Source organism: Puma concolor, chromosome C2, assembly GCF_028749965.1.
Source record: "Puma concolor isolate L17-30 chromosome C2, mPumCon1.1.hap2, whole genome shotgun sequence".
NCBI lineage: Eukaryota > Metazoa > Chordata > Mammalia > Carnivora > Felidae > Puma > Puma concolor.
Genome location: NC_141675.1, coordinates 68,918,010 through 68,939,501, shown reverse-complemented (window position 1 = coordinate 68,939,501; position 21,492 = coordinate 68,918,010). Strand labels below are relative to the sequence as shown.

General features: G+C 34.8%; 1 long non-coding RNA gene across 2 annotated transcripts in view; it reads left to right on the top strand.

The window, feature by feature from the left end:
• LOC147577305 (uncharacterized) overlaps positions 1–20,813 on the top strand; it is a 740,585-nt gene extending 719,772 nt beyond the window's left edge. For both annotated transcript variants that reach the window (XR_015240129.1, XR_015240130.1), the window contains exon 8: positions 19,144–20,813. This is a non-coding gene — a long non-coding RNA (uncharacterized LOC147577305). The remainder of the gene's footprint in view (positions 1–19,143) is intronic.
• The last annotated feature ends 679 nt before the right edge of the window (positions 20,814–21,492 follow it).

Below are 21,492 nucleotides of genomic sequence, written 5' to 3'. Positions count from 1 at the left end.
TATTTATGAAATTTTGGAAGTTAAATTTGCCCATTACAAATTCAGCTGATTCTGGGTTTCTTAGTAAATATATAAGTGCGAAAAATGCTAAGACATTTAAAAAATGAATTAAGACTTTACTTTGCTAGATACCATAGTATATCATATAGCTATAGATATTGAGTTAGTATGATAATAGTTCACAAGAAGGGAAGTAGATCAGTGAAATTTAAGTAAGGTCCAGAAATAGTTCCATGTAAATATGGGATTGACAATTTATGAAAGTGACATTTAGTATCAAAAGTGAAAGTATATACTATTTATTCAATTGTTCTAAGAACAAATGAAAAAATAGGATTAAGAATGGAGTGTTGAAAAGGAAATAAGGTTATAGTCCTGCCTCTCAGATTATACAAAGTAAATCCACATCAATAAAGTATGTAAGTATATTAAAGAAAATATTGAATGATTGAATTTTAAAATCGGACAACTTTTACAATTATTAAGGTTACAATGATTTTCCAAAAATGACAGGAGACTAAAACACAAAAGGAGAATTTGACACCAAAACTATATAACAATATATATTTTATGATAAAAGACAGCATAAATTATATTAAATGAAAAATGACAGGATTGAAAACTTTTCATAGTGCCTGACAAAGTATATCTAGAGTCTATAAATAGTACCAAAAATCAATAGTGAAAAGCCAAAAAAATTTTAACTAAAAAAAGTTCTGAAAACATAGAGTCACTTACATGTTAAGCCAAAATATAATTGTCTAATCTTTCCTGAAAAATTCATAAATTCAGTTGTTGCTAAGGGATATCAGTAAGAGTATATAGGCAAAATATTAAGAAATATTGAAAAGTAAAAATAGTGTGAGAAATTATCTCACACGTAAATGAATGCCGAAAAATGTTAAAAAGTATCAGCAGGGTGCTTTGGTGGCTCAGTTGGCTAAGTGTAGGACACCTGCTCAGGTCGTGATCTCGCAGTTAGTGAGTTTGAGCCCTGTGTCTGCTCAGCGGAATGTTAAGCCTGCATGGGATTCTGTCCCTCTCTCTGCCCCTTCCTTCCCTGTTCATTCATTCTCTCTCTCTCTCTCTCTCTCTCTCTCTTTCTCTGTGTCAATCTCTCTCTCTCAAAAATAAATAAGTGAAACACTTAAAAAAAAAGGAAGAATCAACCAGCTGTTAACATTGGTTGCTTGTAGTGAGGTAATTGGGATTCAGAGGGACAGGACAAAGGGGCCTTTCTTTTTAATACTACCACAGAATTGTACTTGCTGTTAGGTAGTTCTCAGAGAGGGAAAAGCAGCAGCCCCTAAGGATGATGAATATGCATCCATTTTTGGGTAAATTTACCACTGTGTATCATGTAAATATTTTTCTATAATTTCTCTTCTGTGATCATAAATTAACAGAAGCCAAGGCGTGTGTGTGTGTGTGTGTGTGTGTGTGTGTGTGTGTGTATTTGTCCACAGAGATTGATAGTCTGTTTTATTTTTGTTTTTGTTGTTTTACTTTTCATACTTGCAATTGTCTCCACATGATATATTTTCCATCCAAAACTGGCCACAAGTTAGTACTGGATCTCTTCAGTTTCCAGTTACTTTGCTGTTCCTTAAAATAAATTTCTTGGTCTTTTTTGGTTTTAAGCACTTGCTGACATTCATGACAGGCAAGCATAAGGGTTAAAATAACTAAGTGTATTCACACATATTATATATATGTGTGTGTATGTGTATGAATATTTATGTATGTGTGTATGTATATATGTATATTATTATCTATAGATAGGTACTTAAATATGACGATAAGGGTCAAACCATTTAAATGTTCCCAGTTATTCTGTTTTTTTTTTTTTTTCTTGATGACCTTTCTTAGGTGGTACTACAAAATTCCATCCAGTACTCCCATCTTGTGACTTATCAAATCATTTTTTGCTTAGTTCCCCACTTTTGTTTAGGTCTACCCAAAAATTCTAGCTCAAAGACATTTGTATCTGAAGCAGGTCTGATAACATAAGACAGGAGACATGAATGGCCCAGTTATGCTTTTCTTTTCTTTTTCTTTTTTTTAAACATTTATTTATTTTTGAGAGACAGAGAGAAACAGAGCATGAATGGGGGAGGAGCAGAGAGAGAGAGAGGGAGACACAGAATCTGAAGCAGTCTCCAGGGTCTGAGCTGTCAGCACAGAGCCCAATGCAGGGCTTGAACCCACGAACCATGAGATCATGTCCTGGGCCAAAGTTGGACACTCAACCAACTGAACCATCCAGGCACTCCCTAGTCATGCTTTTCAAAGTGGTTGCACAAATGTTTTCTCTGGGACTGTTATTTAAGTATTTTATTTCATTTTTCTGGAAATCTATATTCAACTTTAAAAGGGAAATTTCTTCATAAACTTGAAATCAAAAAACCATATACACCCACAGCGTTTTAGGCACAGTTTGGATCCGGTTTAAGATCTTATTTATACCAGATGCAGCTCTTCTCTAACTTTTGAGGATAAATAGCTAAAGAACTGAGGTTGACTTAATAAATAAATAGAAGATGTCTTCATGCCAAGAGAAGGGAAAAAGAGATTATGATTCATTGTACTAACACAGGTTTTCACTTGTTCAATTAATGGTATGGAATGAAAAATTGAGTTTTTTATAATAATACATAGCTAGGTCCTGTAATTTTAACAGAAATTGAACCATAGGTTAGCACCACATTTGCAGTGTAATCAACTACTTGGTTTTAGCTAAACAACATCATCTGACATAGCAGATTAGTATTATTACTTTTAGTTCAAATTTGAATATTAGACATTTTACATTTATTTTGTAATTTTTATTTTTATAATTCCTTTGAACTGTTAGTATGAGCTTATAATTCATCTTAGGTTTATACATATTCAAATAAAGCTAATACAAAATGATTTAAGTTAAATGTGGGAGTCCTTAAGTCCTTCTCAAATGGATCTGCACTTGTACCTAAGAAATACTTCGGTGGTTCTTTAACTTCTTAGTATATTTTTAATCAACCATTATGTTCATTCTACTTGACACTTCATCTTCCACATTCAATAGTATACTGGAGACCCAAATTGAATTTTGCAATACATGATGGTTGGAGGGATGATCTTAATTGCTTCTGTGAAGCAATTCATAAAGCTTTTTCCATTCATAAAAGCTTTCATAAAGCTTTCCACTCAATAGCATTAAACTCAACCACTTAATGTATGCACAATAAGTATAGTAGTGTGTTAAAAATAATAATAATAAAAATAAGTATTTTAAAAAGTGCCTTTCACATATTTTTAAACAAGAAGAAAAAAAGGAAAGTTTATTGTCATAAACAATGTTCATGTGGAATGAAGTAAAGATCAATGATTAAGGAATGCATATGTATTTTCTTGTTGAAAATCAGTAAAATAGGCCATTGGGAAACTGGTTTATTAGGGATCTTTCATATTAATAAATTTTATTTGTCTAAAATAGTATCTTTCTGTACAGAGTTGGAAAGAAATGATTTAGTATTTAATTTTAAGTATTTAAAAATTCACCTTATTGTAAATGTTACCTATATTTGGTGAAACTTAATTAAAATTTTAAAATTATAAAACTTTTAGGGGTGCCTGGGTGGCTCAGTTGGTTAAGCGTCTGACTTCGGCTCAGGTCATGATCTCATGGTTTGTGAGTTCAAGCCTTGCACAGGGCTCTGTGCTGACAGCTGAGAGCCTGGATCCTGCTTCGGATCCTGTGTCCCCCTCTCTCTCTGTCCCTCCTTGCTTGCATTCTGTCTCTCTCTCAAAAAATATAAACATTAAAAAATTTAAAAAAACACTTTTAAATCTTACAGGACAAAAATTTTAGATCCATGATTTTAAGTATTTCAAACTTCACAATTAGTTTAAAATATCAAGGATACCAACTTTCTCATCCACCGATTTAGAAACATTAGGAGAATAGGTTTTTTTGTTTTTGTTTTTTTTAATTTTTTTTTTCAACGTTTATTTATTTTGGGGACAGAGAGAGACAGAGCATGAACGGGGGAGGGGCAGAGAGAGAGGGAGACACAGAATCGGAAACAGGCTCCAGGCTCTGAGCCATCAGCCCAGAGCCCGACGCGGGGCTCGAACTCACGGAGCGCGAGATCGTGACCTGGCTGAAGTCGGACGCTTAACCGACTGCGCCACCCAGGCGCCCCGAGAATAGGTATTTTTATCTACAGAGCAATATCAACTATCATTCTCATTCAATTTAAAAATGTAATAAGCAAAAATATGAGGGAAGAAAGGTTAATCCTTTATAGTGAGCAAACTTAGCTTCATGAACAATTTACTGTATCATTCTTATTTTTCTCTTTTGGAGAGAATTGGTGAATATTTATACACTTATCTACTAAAAGACTTCTGAGAAACTGTTGTAGTAAATAGTCCCCACAGAATTAAATAGCAGCTTTATAGATTCTAAGACTACTTTCTTAACCATAGTCCCGGAATGCAGAGCAAGTCTGGCTGTCTATTGACCATTCTTCCCACAGGTTTAATAAAAGATCTATAATATCTTTGCTGAGATATAAACCACCGGTTTAGAATAAGTTTTAGGAAACCATGTCAAGTCTTTTGACCTTTACTCTCATTAGAAATATTTTAATTTAAAATTATTATATTTTATAACACATTTTAGTGTAGCAACTGACTCTTGATTTTAAAAATCTTGGAAAACATTTAATAGAACTTTTGTAAAGCACCATATGACATAAATACATAGAAATTTTTATTTTACTTATGATTTTTACTTTTAAAGTACACACTAACAGTAATCCCACTATTTCCTACATTGTTGAACACTTTATATTTTACAGCAAAATGTGAGATCATAAACACTTTTAGCAAAATTTCATTCTGCCACAAGTTAAATATTCTCTTGGTGTCGTAGGTACTTTCCTTGCTTTGCTAGTTTAGCTTTTTATTTTAAGAAAAGTTTTCATATGAACAATTTCTAATAGACTTTCAGATATACAGCACTTGTTAAAAATTCATGCCGGCCAGAATACAAGAAGGTCAGAAAATGCCTTTGAATTTATGCCATGGTCTTTTCGATAATTCATTTGGGTTTTAAAAGGGAAATTCCTCATTAAGTAAAGGACCTAATGCTTATTAATTTATATGCTTAAGCAAGGGACACCACTAATTCATTTATTAAATATCAAAGACCATATGTTTTCACCCCTTGTCCTTGCTTATTGATTAATTGCCTTAAGCCAATATAGATGAAAGCAGAGGGGGGAAATACAGTAACCTAGGTAGATTTCTGATCTCATTTTTTAACCTAATGAAAGATGGCACTTCTTTACATTTCTTTGCAAAAGCCCAGATGCTACAGTTTAAAATGAGTTTTCTTGTGTAAGTGTGAATTTTTCAATACTTGAGAAATGTGGTGCAATCACTTAGATGCAATGGAGATGATATGAAGAAATGGAGGAAATGAATGTTATAGAAGCAGTAATCCACTATGGAATGTCAGACGGTTCTCCAGATGTAAGACATTGCTCTTGGATACAGTTAATCCATCAGAACATGTTGCTCAAAGCATGCTAAGTGGCACTAATAGATGTTCAGGAGACAAGGAGGGGAGGCCGAATGGGAAGAGTTTTTTGATCAAATCAGGTAGAGAAATGCTGGGTAAAACATAAACAGATTAGGAGTTCCTGGGTGGCTTAGTTGGTTGAGCATGGGACTCGATTTCAGCTCAGGTCATGATCCCAGGGTCATGGGATTGTGCCCTGCGTCAAGCTCCATGTTGAGCTTGGAGCCTACTTGGGATTCTCTTTCTCCCTTTGCCTCTCTCCCCATCTCACACTTGCTCCTTCTAAAAAAACAAAAACACGGGGTGCCTGGGTGGCTCAGTTGGTTAAGTGTATGACTTCAACACAGGTAATGATCTCATGGTTGATGAGTTCAAGCCGTATGATGGGCTCTGTGCTGACAGCTCAGAGCCTAGAGCCTGCTTCAGATTCTGTATCTCCTTCTCTTTCTGCCCCTACCCCGCTCATTCTCTCTCTCTCCCTCTCTCTCTCAAAAATAAATGAATATTAAAAGAAACTAAAAAAAATAAGTAAATAAAAATAAAACAAAGACAAAAACAAACAAAAACCAAAACTGGGGTAGATAGATGGTTGATGAAAGACAGATATCTAGGTAGGTAGGTAGGTCGGTAGATAGATAGATAGATAGATAGATATAGAGAAGTATAGATACACACACACACACACACACACACACACACACACACACACATTTCTTTCCTGGAAGGTTGGCAGGTTGTATGTGTATTTGTGTTTGTTTGTTTTGCTTATGTTTATCAATTAGGTTATTTTCATTGCAAGCAAGAGAAACACATTGCCTAAATTAAGCAGAGCTGGAATATAATGAAAGTAGATCTTATAGCTCACAGAATTGACAAGGATAGAGAATAAGTTTGGAAAATATAGAAGCAAGGATTGGGGTGGTAAGAATTTATCAAAAGTCTTATCAGGAAACCAAGGTACTGCATGAGCCCCAGTTGTTTTTGATTGACTGTTTCAGTCCTTGAGACATTCAGGTTAAGTTTCAGACTCAGAAGAGATAGGCTTCAATTGGCTAGTTTGGCTTACATATTCACCCCTTTTATAAACAAAGGGCTCCTTTTATTTATAATCCCATCAGGATTGCACAATAGAGGAGAAGTAACTACGGAAAATAGATGAAGGTGCCGTTTCCCAAAGGAAGGGAATTCTGGATAACCTTAAATATAATGAAACTCACTACAGTGTAGGAATCCCAAGAATATTTTTACAGGTGTGTAGAGAATAAGTTTAGGAATTTCCTAAGTTTGCACCAATGGGTTAATAAAGCATAAATAATAATTATTATTTTTTTAAATATATGAAATTTATTGTCAAATTGGTTTCCATACAACACCCAGTGCTCATCCCAAAAGGTGCCCTCCTCAATACCCATCACCCACCCTCCCCTCCCTCCCACCCCCCATCAGCCCTCAGTTTGTTCTCAGTTTTTAAGAGTCTCTTATGCTTTGGCTCTCTCCCACTCTAACCTCTTTTTTTTTTTCCTTCCCCTCCCCATGGGTTCCTGTTAAGTTTCTCAGGATCCACATAAAAGTGAACACATATGGTATCTGTCTTTCTCTGTATGACTTATTTCACTTAGCATAACACTCTCCAGTTCCATCCATGTTGCTACAAAGGGCCATGTTTCATTCTTTCTCATTGCCACGTAGTACTCCATTGTGTATATAAACCACAATTTCTTTATCCATTCATCAGTTGATGGACATTTAGGCTCTTTCCATAATAAGCATAAAGAATTAGAAAGCCATACACACCCTAGTTTGGGTAAACAGGATTGGGTAAATAAAAGTAGGTAAATGGAGCACAGGTCCCCAGTATAGGTAAAGTGGGGCAAAGGTCCCAATATAAGACAAAGGTGTAGGAGTAGGGAATCTCAGGATGAAAATATCCAAGACAAGGTAAACAAGATTAGGTATTCGGGGCAGAAATGCCCCCCAACTTAGTATAATAGCAGAAACCTGCTTTCACAGGAAGGAAGGACCAAATTAGGTAAACAGGTAAATAGGGCTGTAGAGGGCTGCAGGGGGAAGTTGCCAGAGAACAGAACTAATTAGTAAAAGAAAGGTACATGAGGCAGTATGCTCTGTATTTCTTGTCCCCTAGGCAAGTTTAGGTAAACAGAGGTGGGGCCTCATGTCTGCTACAAACAACCTTCTGCCCTGTGCCAGGATTTTGTTTTGTATTGACCTAAACCCCTGACACCGCATGTCTTCAAAACCTTTACCTTTCCCTCACACCCATGAATTAATGTTCACGATTTCATTGTCTCTTTGTAGATGCCCATCACCATGTTTGTAAGCCTTTTGATCCTAATAAAAATGAGCAAGGACCCTTACTCGGGGCTCTTGTCTTTTCCCAGACATTAGCCTCTCTTGCATTTTTAATCCTGCATCCTGCTTTCTTGCTGGACAAGAGAGAACTCCAGACCCAGAGTCTACAACACAGGTGTTGTTTCTTAAGTTTATTTGACATTGAAATTTTATTTTTATTTGTTTTTTATTTTTTCAGAGCATCTATATGACAAGTAATGTTTTAAGATACTGCCTGAGGATAGGGCTGCCTTAGAAGCACAGTTCTTTTGATCACTCTACAATGTCAGTGGAGAACATATTTGCCTAAATGAATCATTGCTATTTTTACAAAAGGTCTCCCTTAAGACTAAATCTTTCGAATACCTGTTTTTGTGCATAATATAGGTATGCACATGTGTAAGTGGGTAGGAGAGTGAAATTGTCTTTGTCAACTTGGGCTGCTGTAACAAAATACCATAGACTGGAGTTATTAAAAACATGCTATTTCTCACAGTTCTGGAGGCTGGAAAGTCAAAGGTTAAAGTGCAAGCAGATTTGGTGTTGGGCGAGGTATGACCTCTTGTCTTCTAGTCAGCTGCCTCTTCGTTGTGTCTTCACATGGCCTCTCCTCAGTGCATAAGCAGAGAGAACTTTCCTTCTCTTTCTCTTTTTATAAGGAAGGGTATCAATCCCATAATGACCTCATCTAAACTTATTTTACCTCTCAAACCTCCCCCCCTTCAAATACTGTCACACTGATGAATAGGGTTTTAAGATATGAATGAGAGAGGAATACACATTCAGTCCTTGACAAAAATGGTCTATATTTTTTGTGAAAAAGCAAAGAGAGATTCTGTTTTATAGGCTCTTTTACCAAATATGTATCTTATACACTTTTTAAATAGAGTCAAAAGAAGATGTGATAGTATAATAATAGTAACTAATGTTTATTAAGCATTTCTTATGTGCTAAGCCTATCTTGAGCATTTTACATTCGTTATTCTATTTAATTATCACAACAACCCAATACAGAATATACTATTACTAATATTCTAACTTTACAGATGAGAAAATATGAACACAGGATCACATAAACTAATAAGGTAGAGAGCCATAGAAGGACTTTTTATTTGTGAATATATAAAAAATATCTTATTTCAGTGTTTATGCTTTCTCATTCATTTATTTAAATAATGTATAGTGAAAATCTAGTGAGAGGTATTGATAGTTTTAAACACTTAAATGTTACCATTCTGTTTAGGATGTTTGCATAACTATAGAGTTTCACTAGCAAAAACTTTGCTTGAAAGTGTATTTATTAAAGTAACGGAAAAAACACTTTGTCAAACTGTGTATAAAAATTGTTGTGGCTTTTGGCATATATTTCTGTTCACCTGATTTATTAGCCTTTAGAAATATGCAAAATTAAATATGTGCAACTGACACCTCTGTAAAGATTATGGTTAATTCATTTTACAATCACATCTCAGGCATTTTATGATAGCTGGATGACTTAAAATCCAATGTGGGATATAGATTTTTCATGCATTCCATTTGATTATGGTCACTAGGTCCTGAGCCATGGAAAGAACATATATTTCCTGCTTAGTTTACCAAGGCAATATTTATATATAGTTACCTAGAATTTGAAGTTTTTTTTAAATGCCAAAGCTTACTTCTCTTTCACAGAATGTTATAGATTTCAAAAATGAATGGAAGTCATTAAGGAGTTATTTTCAACAATCTTATATTTCGTTCATTCAAAGAAAAAAGAACTTGCTTAAGGCTATCATTTCTAAAGCTAGTATTGTGACATATTAATAAATTCTAATAGATCTTAAGGCACTCCTTCAGCTGTCAAATATAAACTGTTATAAGATGGTATAAGGTGTACTTTTTACCTTTTATATATACATACATGACTCTAAGTTCAAGTTCATTAGTTAAGATTGAATTGCTTATGACTTGAAAATTGACAATGTAGGGGCGCCTGGGTGGCGCAGTCGGTTAAGTGTCCGACTTCAGCCAGGTCACGATCTCGCGGTCTGTGAGTTCGAGCCCCGCGTCAGGCTCTGGGCTGATGGCTCAGAGCCTGGAGCCTGTTTCCGATTCTGTGTCTCCCTCTCTCTCTGCCCCTCCCCCGTTCATGCTCTGTCTCTCTCTGTCCCAAAAATAAATAAACGTTGGAAAAAAAAAATTAAAAAAAAAAAAAAGAAAATTGACAATGTATATTAAATTCTATTGCAAGGCAGAAAACACACTTGTACATTTTTCATAGTCTGTGGCCATATGAAATAGAATATAGGAGGAGAAAGGTGATAAAAAATATATATAAATTGGCATATATAATGATTTTCTTCCAGAAAAAAACAACTGCTCATATTAGAAAAGGATTACAAGTCGCTTTTATAATTTTATTTCTGGTATTAAGTACTTTCTTAATCTTAAATTGCTTGCTCTTCTGAACTGTATTTAAATAAATTCTTGAACTGTAAGGAATCTAATAAGAAACGTCCACTGTTGGCTATTCTTCCAGCCCCTGAACCTTCACTATTTCTCAAAAGAAGTACCTTTCCTTTGGTTAAAAACTTCTAGTTGTAAGAGAGGCCCTTATCTTAAGGACAAGTCATCGTTGCATGTGAACAATTAGAGGCTATGTTTGAAAGTAGACCTTAGCCTACTAAAATATTTTCTAGTTGTGTTCACCACACCCACACAAAATCTATCAAAACTTCTCTGGCATGAGAACCCTTCAATATTTGAAGATGATTATCATGGATGATGGTCATGGATTCCTCACACACATTTATTTTTCAAGTTAAAAATTTCTGACTCCGGGCGACAGGGTGGCTCAGTCAGTTAAGCATCTGACTTAGGCTCAGGTCATGATCTCACAGTTCATGAGTTCAAGCCCTACATTGGGCTCTGTGCTGACAGCTCAGAGCTTGGATCCTGCTTCCAATTCTGTGTTTTCCTGTCTCTCTGCCCTTCCCCCACTCATGTTCTGTCTCTCTCTCTCTCAAAAATAAGTAAAAACATTAATTTTTTTTAAAGTTTCTGGCTCATTGAATCATTTTTAAAAATATCTCCACCCTTCAAAATCCTTTTTGTCCTATGCATTTTTCTTTTGACAAGCTCTTTTTTAACAATATTAAAAAAAATCTGACATCCTTCCAAATCCAGTATGACTTGTGCAGAGTGAGAATAATACATATTCTGATATGGTGACTATCCTTTTAATGCAACTAACTTACATTGGGGATGGTTGTTTCATTTAAGTAGCCACAATACTCCAATGGTTCCTATTGAACATGCAAACTGCTAAATTCCTACATATGTTAACCCATGTATTGCTCAGCCACAAGACCATTATCTTGTACTTTCAAAACCAAATCTTTAACTCAAAATCCAGAGTCAGCATCTTTTCCTCTATTTAACATTATCATTACCACTCTAGTATTATAGTTATTTTAAAAGTAGACTTTTGTCCTGTATTATATGTTGTTCCTAATATCATGACACAGTAATTTTTAAGTCAGCCTCCTAACTCACATCACTAATAAAGATTCTTTAACTGCCAAATGGGAATTAGACCATATAGAGCACATCACAGTTCTCACACACACACACACACACACACACACACACACACACAGCTTTAGATATAACTTGGGCAATAGTTTAACCAGATAGAAATCAAACTACTATTATGTAGCACTCATTAAAAAAAAAAAAACTTTCTGTAATATAATCAATATTTATTAAATGCCTTGCTAAAATCAGCATTCAGCATGTTTGTGATCCTACCTAAATTATTAGTCTGCAAATTGTTTCAGAAAATGAAGTTGGATCTAAATATTAGATAATTCATTTGTTAAGTACCTCCAAGCGTTTGTTAATGATGTATTCTACCAAGTGTGTTGTTCTGGAGCAGAGTTCCCAATATTGGCTGCATATTAGAATCACTAGGGAGTTTGGAGAATATACTGATGTCCAGGCCCCATCCAGATTAACCAAATCGGAATCTCTGCTAAAGAGGCCTGAGCACTGATATATTTTAAAAACTGTCCAGGTAATTCTGGTGGGTTTTAAAGGCATTTTTGCCCAAAACAAAGCATAATACCTCGGGCTCTCTTTACTCAAACTTCAAATTATCTCATGCTGTACACTGACTTAAGTGATTATTAATTGAATAATTAAATGATATTAATTAGAAGACATTGAATCATTCCTTTTTCAATTAAAAAATTACATCCCATCAAGAAGGATGTCTCAGTTTGGTACTAGTGTTTATTTAACACTTTTTGTAACACTTGTTAAGATTCCTATTTTTTTAAAAAGAGAACTTAGACACAGTTTTGGCAGGCAAGAGCATCGACAAAGAGTTTTAAAATGTGATTTTAAAATTCATCATCATTTTCTATTAGTAGTGACACTTGGTTTCTGTTTGTAACCAAAACACCCTTCTTAAAACAAATGTAACATAAGTAACATGAGTTCATTCCTTGGTGAATTGCAGGTAGAGACCACAGCCAGGTGGAGTTGTCACACAAAGAAATGTTATTTGCAGCAAATAAGTAGGTCACAGAGAATTACTTCCAAAGCCTTGACTCCCTAATCAGGGGTGAGTGGGTTTCTTTTATTTAGAGTTAGGATGAATATTCAGAAAAAGGAGTTTTGTCATCATATGTAGAGGTGGGCATAAGGTGGCACATACATTTTAAGGAATAATGTCTATGCATACATTGTATATTATGTTCATAAGGTTTGTGCTCCTCCTTAGGCAGAGATTTTAACATGATAATGAAGCAAAGGTAACTATCAGACAAGGAGAAGGGGCTATGGGCATACTCCAAGGGCCAGTATAAACTGATGGAGTCCTGGGCTCCTTATCTCAGGTAAGGAATGCAGGATCTTTCTTATTTTTGAAACAGCACTGGGAATTTTTACCACCGATTTATTGTCTCTGATACAGTTAGCTAGACAGCCGTTAGTCTCTGAGTTCCCTTCGTTCCCTTTAAATCCTCAACTATTGATATTTTTGCATTTCTTTTTAATTCTGACACATCCTAGGAAGTTCTACAAGAAGTGTGCTTGGACAAGTAGGGCAGAGATCACAGAAGATCACTGATAGCCAAAATGATTTCTCTGTGCCATGAAAGCTATGTCTGTTTTTCTTTTTCTGGAGACCCCTAAATCTTTCTCCTTCCACAGATACTGAGTGCACAGATATGGCTGAAGTCCTGACAGCTAAGCAATTGACAGATGGTCGGGAAGTAGTAGTCTGGATTGCTAGAATTTATCAATTTATCTCTTCTTTTAGAACTATCAGGATGAGGGGCACCTGGGCGGCTCAGTTGGTTAAGGGTCCGACTTCGGTTCAGGTCATGATCTTACAGTTTGTGAGTTCAAGCTCTGCATTGGACTCTGGGCTGAGAGCTCAGAGTCTGGAGCTTGCTTTGGTTTTTGTGTGTCTCTCTCTCATTCTGCCCTTCCCCTGCTCTCTCTCTCTCTCTCTCTCTCAAAAATAAATAAACATTAAAAAATTAAAAAAAAAAGAAATATCAGGATGAAACTTTTCAGGTCTTTTTTCTTTAGGTTTCTCAAAACTGCATTCTGAATTGTCTCAAGTATTACTTAATAAGCTTGAGTATTTCATCATCTAGGGCAGGAAATAAGGCTATGAGAAGGGTTCTTGCTGATTCTTGCTTAGTATCTTGTCTCCTAGGTTGGTTTTCAATGTCCCTTGGTAATTAGATTTTAGCTCAACATATAAAACATTGATTTTAGTTTTGTTCCAATTCAATTAACTTCTTAATCATGTTTGATTTTTAAAGTTAAATTAGGAATAGAAATTATCCCTCCCAGATTGCAATTTTGTGTTTTTAGTATTATTTTCAAATTTTTCTGTATTTTAGAGTTTTATGTACTATAAGTTTATTTATCCACTTTAAATAGGATATTTTTAACAGATAACTCTATAAGTTTTAGTTAATTTTTCATAGGATTTGAAACTTCTTTTCAGATCTCAAATCCTATTTTAGCTTGGAAATCATCCTATCAAGTGACCTTAATTTATAGGTAAAGAAATGAAAGCGAAGAAAATAGTAGTAAATAACTTGGCAATGAGAAAGAATGACATACGGCCTTTTGTAGCAACGTGGATGGAACTGGAGAGTGTTATGCTAAGTGAAATAAGTCATACAGAGAAAGACAGATACCATATGTTTTCACTCTTATGTGAATCCTGAGAGACTTAACAGAAGACCATGGGTGAGGGGAAGGAAAAAAAAAAGGGAGAGGGAGGGAGCCATACCATAAGAGACTCTTAAAAACTGAGAATAAACTGAGGGTTGATGGGGGGTGGGAGGGAGGGGAAAGTGGGTGATGGGCATTGAGGAGGGCACCTGTTGGGATGAGCACTGGGTGTTGTATGGAAACCACTTTGACAATAAATTTCATATAAAAAAAGAAAAAAAAAGAAAATAGTAGTAAATAAAAGCTGCTATTTACCCCACACTTACCATTGCAAGTATTTTACTAAGTGTTTTAATTTTATTATTGTACCTAATGTCCACAGAAATATAATGAAGTAGATATTATTTTTAATCCTTGTTTACGAGGTTCATAAAAAGAACCCTCACAGGTCAACAGCTAGTATTTGGTAGACTGAGATTTTTTTTTTTTAATTTCTGCTCTAATCCTTATTATTCCCTTCCTTGTTCTGACTTTGAGCTTCATTTGTTATTCTTTTTCTAGCTCCTTTAGGTGTAAAGTTAGGTTGTTTATTTGAGATTTTTCTTGTTTCCTGAGGTAGCTATATACTTCCCTCTTAGGTCCACTTTTGCTGCATCCTGATAGTTTTGGAACATTGTGTTTTCATTTTCATTGTTTCCATATATTTTTAAAATTTTCTTCTTTGATTTCCTGGTTACCCCATTCATTGTTTAGTAGCATGTTGTTTAACCTCTGTGTATTTGTGATCTTTCCAAGTTTTTTCTTATGGTTGACTTCTAGTTTCATAGCCTTGTGGTAAGAAAAGAAGCATGGTATGATCTCAATCTTTTTGTATTTGTGGAGGCCTGTTTAGTGACCTAGTATGTGATCTATTCTGGCAAATGTCCCATGTGCACTTGAAAGGAATGTGTATTCTGCTGTTTTAGGATGTAATGTTCTGAGTGTATCTGTTAAGTCCATCTGGTCCAGTGTGTTATCCAAATCCATTGATTCCTTGTTGATATAGGTTGAGAATTTGAATCTTACTCTGTTATTCTGTAAGCCCAACTCATGACTACTGGAGTTCTTCCATCTCAATACTATTAAAGGCTGTAGATACTAGGCCTGCTGAATCCAAATCTGGCATTTTTACCATATAAGCATTGCTTTCCAGTTTCAACAGGGACTTCCCATGTAGCTATGATACCTTGTTTTGATATTTCCCCTTTTTTTCATTATAGTGATTTGTAATTAAAAAGAAAACAATCTCACATATTCATGGAACTATGTTGTTACCTAGATCAGGTTTTTTTTTTTTAACTAAAATTCTATTGAGATTTTGTGCTGAATAATGATTTGTTGGAGCAAGGGGCAAGGGGGCAGTTCTGTACATTGTAAGATTTTTAGCATCATCTCAGATGCTAATAGTATCCCAATAGTAATAGATTCCAATAGTATCCCCAAAATTGTGACCATAAGAAATATCTTCAGACAGTGGCCAATATCACCTGGGGGTAGAATTGTTCCCGGATAAGAACCAATGCTCTACAAAATTCAGGTCATAGGATTTTTTTCCATTTTTTCCTTTCCCAAAAGCTGTCTGTGTGTTCCCAAATCCATAGTTATAGTGTCAACCACATTCTGTTCTTTGGCAAAGGTCTTATAGATTTTTAGAAGGATGAGAAACTTTTTAAAGAAGCTATTATCATTTACAATACCTCTTTCTCTATTTTTTCTCCATTTAGGATATTACATATTCATAAAAACATCCTTCAGCTTCTTTCTAAAATATTTGAAAGAGAAAATTATTATCAAAGCAAAACAGTCCAAGAATTGATCACATATTGAGTTTTCTTTAAATGGAATTTCTTTTAAACCTTATTACTAAGACCTTTGACTGAGTTATTTAGAAATGCAAAGACATTTAGTTGCATTCTAAGGGCATTTACTGGTTTTTCTTTAGAAATCGTAGGTATCCACACCACTGTTTTCCTCTCTGTATTACTTGATACACATCATTTTATTTATTATTGACCTTTCCTCACGGTAATTGCCTTCCCTCTTGAGATTTAAGAATCTTGTTGATTATGTCAGTGAATGTCCTGAAAAATATGTCCTCTCCAGACCCATGAAATGCACTTTGTCACTGCAGGAGCTAGTGATTTTGTTAGCATAATTATGTCCAAAAGAACCAAATTCTGTCCTTTGATGTCATTTATGCAACCAGCTGTTCATTTCTCATATCTGCTTTTCTATTGCAAAGGTATGACCTTCAAATGGGGAACAAAGATGAACACACCACCTGGACTCCATGCCCTTCAATTCCCTACATAATATTTGACAGACTCGAGTTGTTGTTGTTGTTTTTTTTTTTTTTCTTTTGGTGAGCTCCAGTATAATTCTCCTGTGTTTCAGCCCAATTGGGTAAAAGGTTAATGAGTTTTTGTTCTTAATCCTGTGTAAAATCTCTCTCACATATTAGTCCCATGTTCCAAGAAAATAGGCCAGTGCCTTGTCAACTGATCGGCCTTGAGTCTGTTTGCATCTGGAAGAGAAATCACTAATCTTCATATCTGATCTCTTCTCACACGTATTCTTCAAGCCTAGCCAAATTTCCAAAATTTTGTATTTTTATGTGAAATGTGGAATATTATGTATCCAAAAAACCAGATTTACTCTTGATAGAAATATCTTCAGATGGTATATAATTTCAGTGATTAAGAGAGAATTCCTCTCTGTCAGTATTTTGACTTTTTTGGCTTCCTTCTACTTATTGAGTATTTTTTTTTTCTCAAGGCTTGCTCTTTGGATTACTTCTCCATCCTTTCTGAATAAACTGACCCAAAGTAATTATTTAACAATGTCTCTTCTTTTTTTATTTTTTTTACAAGTAGTGTTTCCAACTTCATATTGGAGACAGACAGTAAGAAAGAGTTAATATACATCCAATAAGTCCTTTGAAATGATTCCTTACTGTTCTTTACTTCCATAGACATGGTTCTTTACAGCTTCTCCAAGAATTCTTTCTTTCATTCATACATTCTGCACCTATTTGTAGAGTGACTACTATGTTTCTGTTACTAGTCTAAACTCTGAGGGTTTGGCTGAGAACAACATGACAAGAACCTGGTTCTCATGGTGTTTACATTTAAGAAGAGATGAACAAAGGGTGGAATATAATCCAATACATACTGTAATTTCACATAGTGATAAATAAAACAGGATAATATGTGGTAGAAAAGTGTCAGGGTCCCCGGATGCTTAAGAATTCTGCCTTGAACATAACCTGGCCAGTTCTGTCTTCCTGATGACTTCCGAAAATGCATTAACATGCTGATCAATAACACACCTTCCCTAATTCTGGAACAGCCACTCCTCCTTGAATATCGGCTAAAAACTCAAGAACCTCAAATCTGAATATGAATGTTTGTTTAATATTCCTGAGAGTTGTACCATTGTTGAAATTGATATACATTTCATGCATATTCAGAAATAAAGGTAAATGTCCCAGTGATTAAGAGAACAAACTTAAGTATCAGATAAAAATAGTTTGGTTTCCCTAGTGGCCACATACTAGTTATGAGTTTGAACAAATTTCCTTACTTCTTGGAGCCTCAGTTTTCTCTCCTATAAATTAGAGCAATCCACTGAGCAATATATGTCCTAGATTTAGAGTGAAAATAAAATGTAATATCTAACCTAAAGTTCATAACTGAGTACCTAGCATATGATAGACAAAAATGTGGGTTACCTCTTATTTATACTTCTTTGTTATGATACTGCCTTCATCTAGAAAAGTTCTAAGACAGAAATATTTACTTGCAGTAACAATAGCCCTTTGATTTTCTAGCAATCTCAGTTCATAAATTTAATTCCTTTTTTAAACTAGGAAGCCTGGCTCAGTTTCCTTTGGTTTTCTTTTTGAAAAATATTAATAAATTACAGATACTCCAAATACATGTGGTTTGTATATTGATAAACAAGCCTTGCTTTTCCTGTTTTCTTGTCTGGCAGTACTATCTTCTGTACAGATGATTTAGAGGCCAGATGCAGAGCAATTTGTGACGTAGATGCCACCTACTGTGAAGCAATTATTGCCCTGGAGGCTCTTATCTTGCCTGGTTATAATTTTGTTAGAAAGCAAACAAAGTTTTTGCTGTAGAATGTTTATCAACCTGTAGCAACAGAGTCATTATGGATGTAAATTTACATGACCAGATTGGTAGACATGCTGTAATGGTCTGCATCATAGCATTCATGGCAACAAAGTCTAAAGTTTTCTCCAATTACATATATTATTAATAGAAGCTTATTTGCCAGCCCCCTTTTTTTTTTGTTCTTTTTGCTCAAAATGCAGAAAAAATTTCTCTGAAAACTCTTTCAAGATATGAGCCTAAATATGTCAAAGTATTTAAAATCCTAAATAAAGAGTCTTGGAAGTAACATGCTAAGAAAAAAGATAAATATACAGAATTTTAGATAAAAGAGAAATTGGTATTGAAAGGGGAAGGAAATGAGGTAAGCTGAAAGATGAGTTGGTACTTTAACCACATAACATCTATAAGTCCTATCTCTGAAAATAGAAATATAGGCCAAAAAGATTTTTATTAACTTTCTGCTTAACCTCCACCCAATGGCCAGACAATGTGTACAAAATTTTGTAACACCATCAGATATACGACAAACTTAATTACTGTTTAAAGGAAAAAAAATATGTATTTTAAAGGGAAAAGGGAAGTCTGAATTTTCCATTAACTGTTGGATAACTGAGAGGACACTGAAAAGAGAAATGCTATTAAATTTCAATTAAAAAATATTTGTAAAAAAAAATAAGTCAAATTTAAGGTAGGAGGGGACTTTGAAATTTTGTGAGGATAGCATACAAAATAATTTTAAATACAATATATGATTGTATGTTTTTATTTTCTACTGCTTATGAACATCAACAGCTGTTAGTAAAAAAAACAGATTGTGGGGTGCCTGGATGGCTCAGTGGGTTGAGTGTCCAACTCTTGATTTTGTTGCAGGTCGTGATCCCAGGGTCTTGGGATTGAACCCCACATCAGGCTCTGCCCTCAGCATGGAGTCTGCTTAAGATTCTCTCTCTCTTCCTCTGCTCAGTATGCTTTCTCTCTCTAAAAAGAAAGAATTAAAAAGGCATAGATTGTTTTCTGCAAGATTGAGTTTAAATGAGAAGTAATATATGTTGTAAGTTCATATTTCTAAACTTCTCATTTTACGTAAATGGCAGGCACTTTTTTATGAGCAATATATTCAAAATTCCTAAAATAAAAAGTTAATACTTTTGGATGAAAAATATTAGCATAATTGTGAAATGAAAAACCAACATCAGCAAAGTCAAATTTTCTTAATATCAGCAAGACAGTACAAGAAGGATACTTAAACCTAAGTTAACAACTTGCTTCTCTGACGATCATTCATCATAAGGAAAAGGAAAGGAGGTGGGATCAGTAAAGAAATAATGAAGAAAATATGTCTAACCATTTTTATTTGTCAGCTACATTTCCTGCTGATCAAGCTGGCTGTTGTGAATGGCTAATGAGAATAAAATAAAGATTGAAGTGCAAGAAAAAAAAATTAAGAGATTTATCTGCTTTTTTATTAGAACATACGGTGAGAATATAAAAATAGGGAAGAAATAACACTTGACATCTTTTTTAGCTTCAAATGATTTGTTTACTTTAAAAAGAAATAACACAGGGCTGGATGTAAGAAGTTTTGAAATCACCACCTTATCCTAACAACAAGTAAACACTGAAAAAATTGGAAAATCAACAACCATTCTTAGATCTATAAGAGAAGTGAGGTCAGAGGGCAAACCCTAAATTGGAGAGACAGACAGGTGAATAAAAAGAATTACAACTTACTGGAAAAGAAACCCATGACTTGAAACCTCTGTGGAACCAGTGCAGGAGTAGAGAAAGCTGAATTGTAATTGGTGAATTGTTGGAGGCTCAGTATGGTCAACTCAGAGTTAAGAACTTCAGGGAGATGGAGTCATGGAGAGCTCATACTCTTTTTTGAATTTTACTTTCTGGAGTTCTATCAGGTTCTCACAGTGACTATCAGAAAAAAATTTCCCTCATGCTTCCTGAGGAGAGAGGGGATCATTTTGAAATACATCAAAACATTTTTTTAAACATGGTCTTCCTTTAGGAGAAATTATTTAACAGAACCTAACTGCTGGGATCTTATCACAGCCTCGCTGACCTGGGGATAGGGAAATATCCAATTCCAGTTAGACCTAGACATTCACTTGGAGGAAGGTGAATACCCAACTCTACCCACTATAGCCATCCTGTCCCACCTAAGACGGGGTGGGGAGGGGACTGAAATGCACATGTGAAGTTCACAGTCTAGAAACACAGGCTTACTAAAAGGTACTGAGATCTAATCATAGGACTGTAGAATGGGTCTCCTCGCCCACATATTACCACCACATTATTAAAGGCCCATTTTTTAACCTGGTAAATCAAGAAAAAAATCACACCTGGCTATCAAGAAAAAAATCACAGACATACTAAAAAACAAACAACAACAAAAAAAAAGATTGAAGAGAAAGACTTTGCATCAAAACCAGACTCATATGACAAGAATGTTGGAACTTAAGACCAGAAATGTAAAAAGGCAATGATTCATATACTAAGAGCTCTAATGGATAAAGTAGACAGCATTCAAAAAAATATGGGCAATGTAAGCAGAGAGATGGACATTTTAAGAAAGAACCAAAAATAAATGCTAGAGATCAAAAACACTAACAGAAATGGAGAATGCCTTTATGTGTTCATTAGACTGAGATGTCTAAGAAAAGAATCTCTGACCTTGGGATATCTCAGTAGAAACCTCCAAATATAATAAGCAAATGAAAAAAAAAAAGATTGGGAAATAAAAAGTTAAAATAATATCCAAAAAATGAGGTAACTACAAAAGATGTAGCATATATGTATTGTGAATACCAGAAGGAGAAGAAAAAACTTACCAACCCAGGATTCTATACCCTGCAAAATTGTCCTTCAAAGTGAAGAAGAACGGAAGACTTTCTCATATAAGCAAAACTTGAGAGATTTTGTTGCCAGTAGGCCTACTTTGTAAGAAATACTAAGAAGAGCTCTTTAGAGGGAAAGAAAATGATAAAGGTCAGAAACTTGGATCTATATAAAGAAAAAAAGAGCATTGGACAAGGCATAAGTGAAGGTAAAATTAAAATTTTTATTTATTCTTAGTTGGTCTAACAGATAATAGTTTGTTGAAAAATAATATCAATAGGGGCACCTGGGTGGTTCAGTTGGTTGAGCATCTAACACTTGCTTTTGACTCAGGTCATGATCTGACATTTTAAGGGTTCCAGTTCTGCA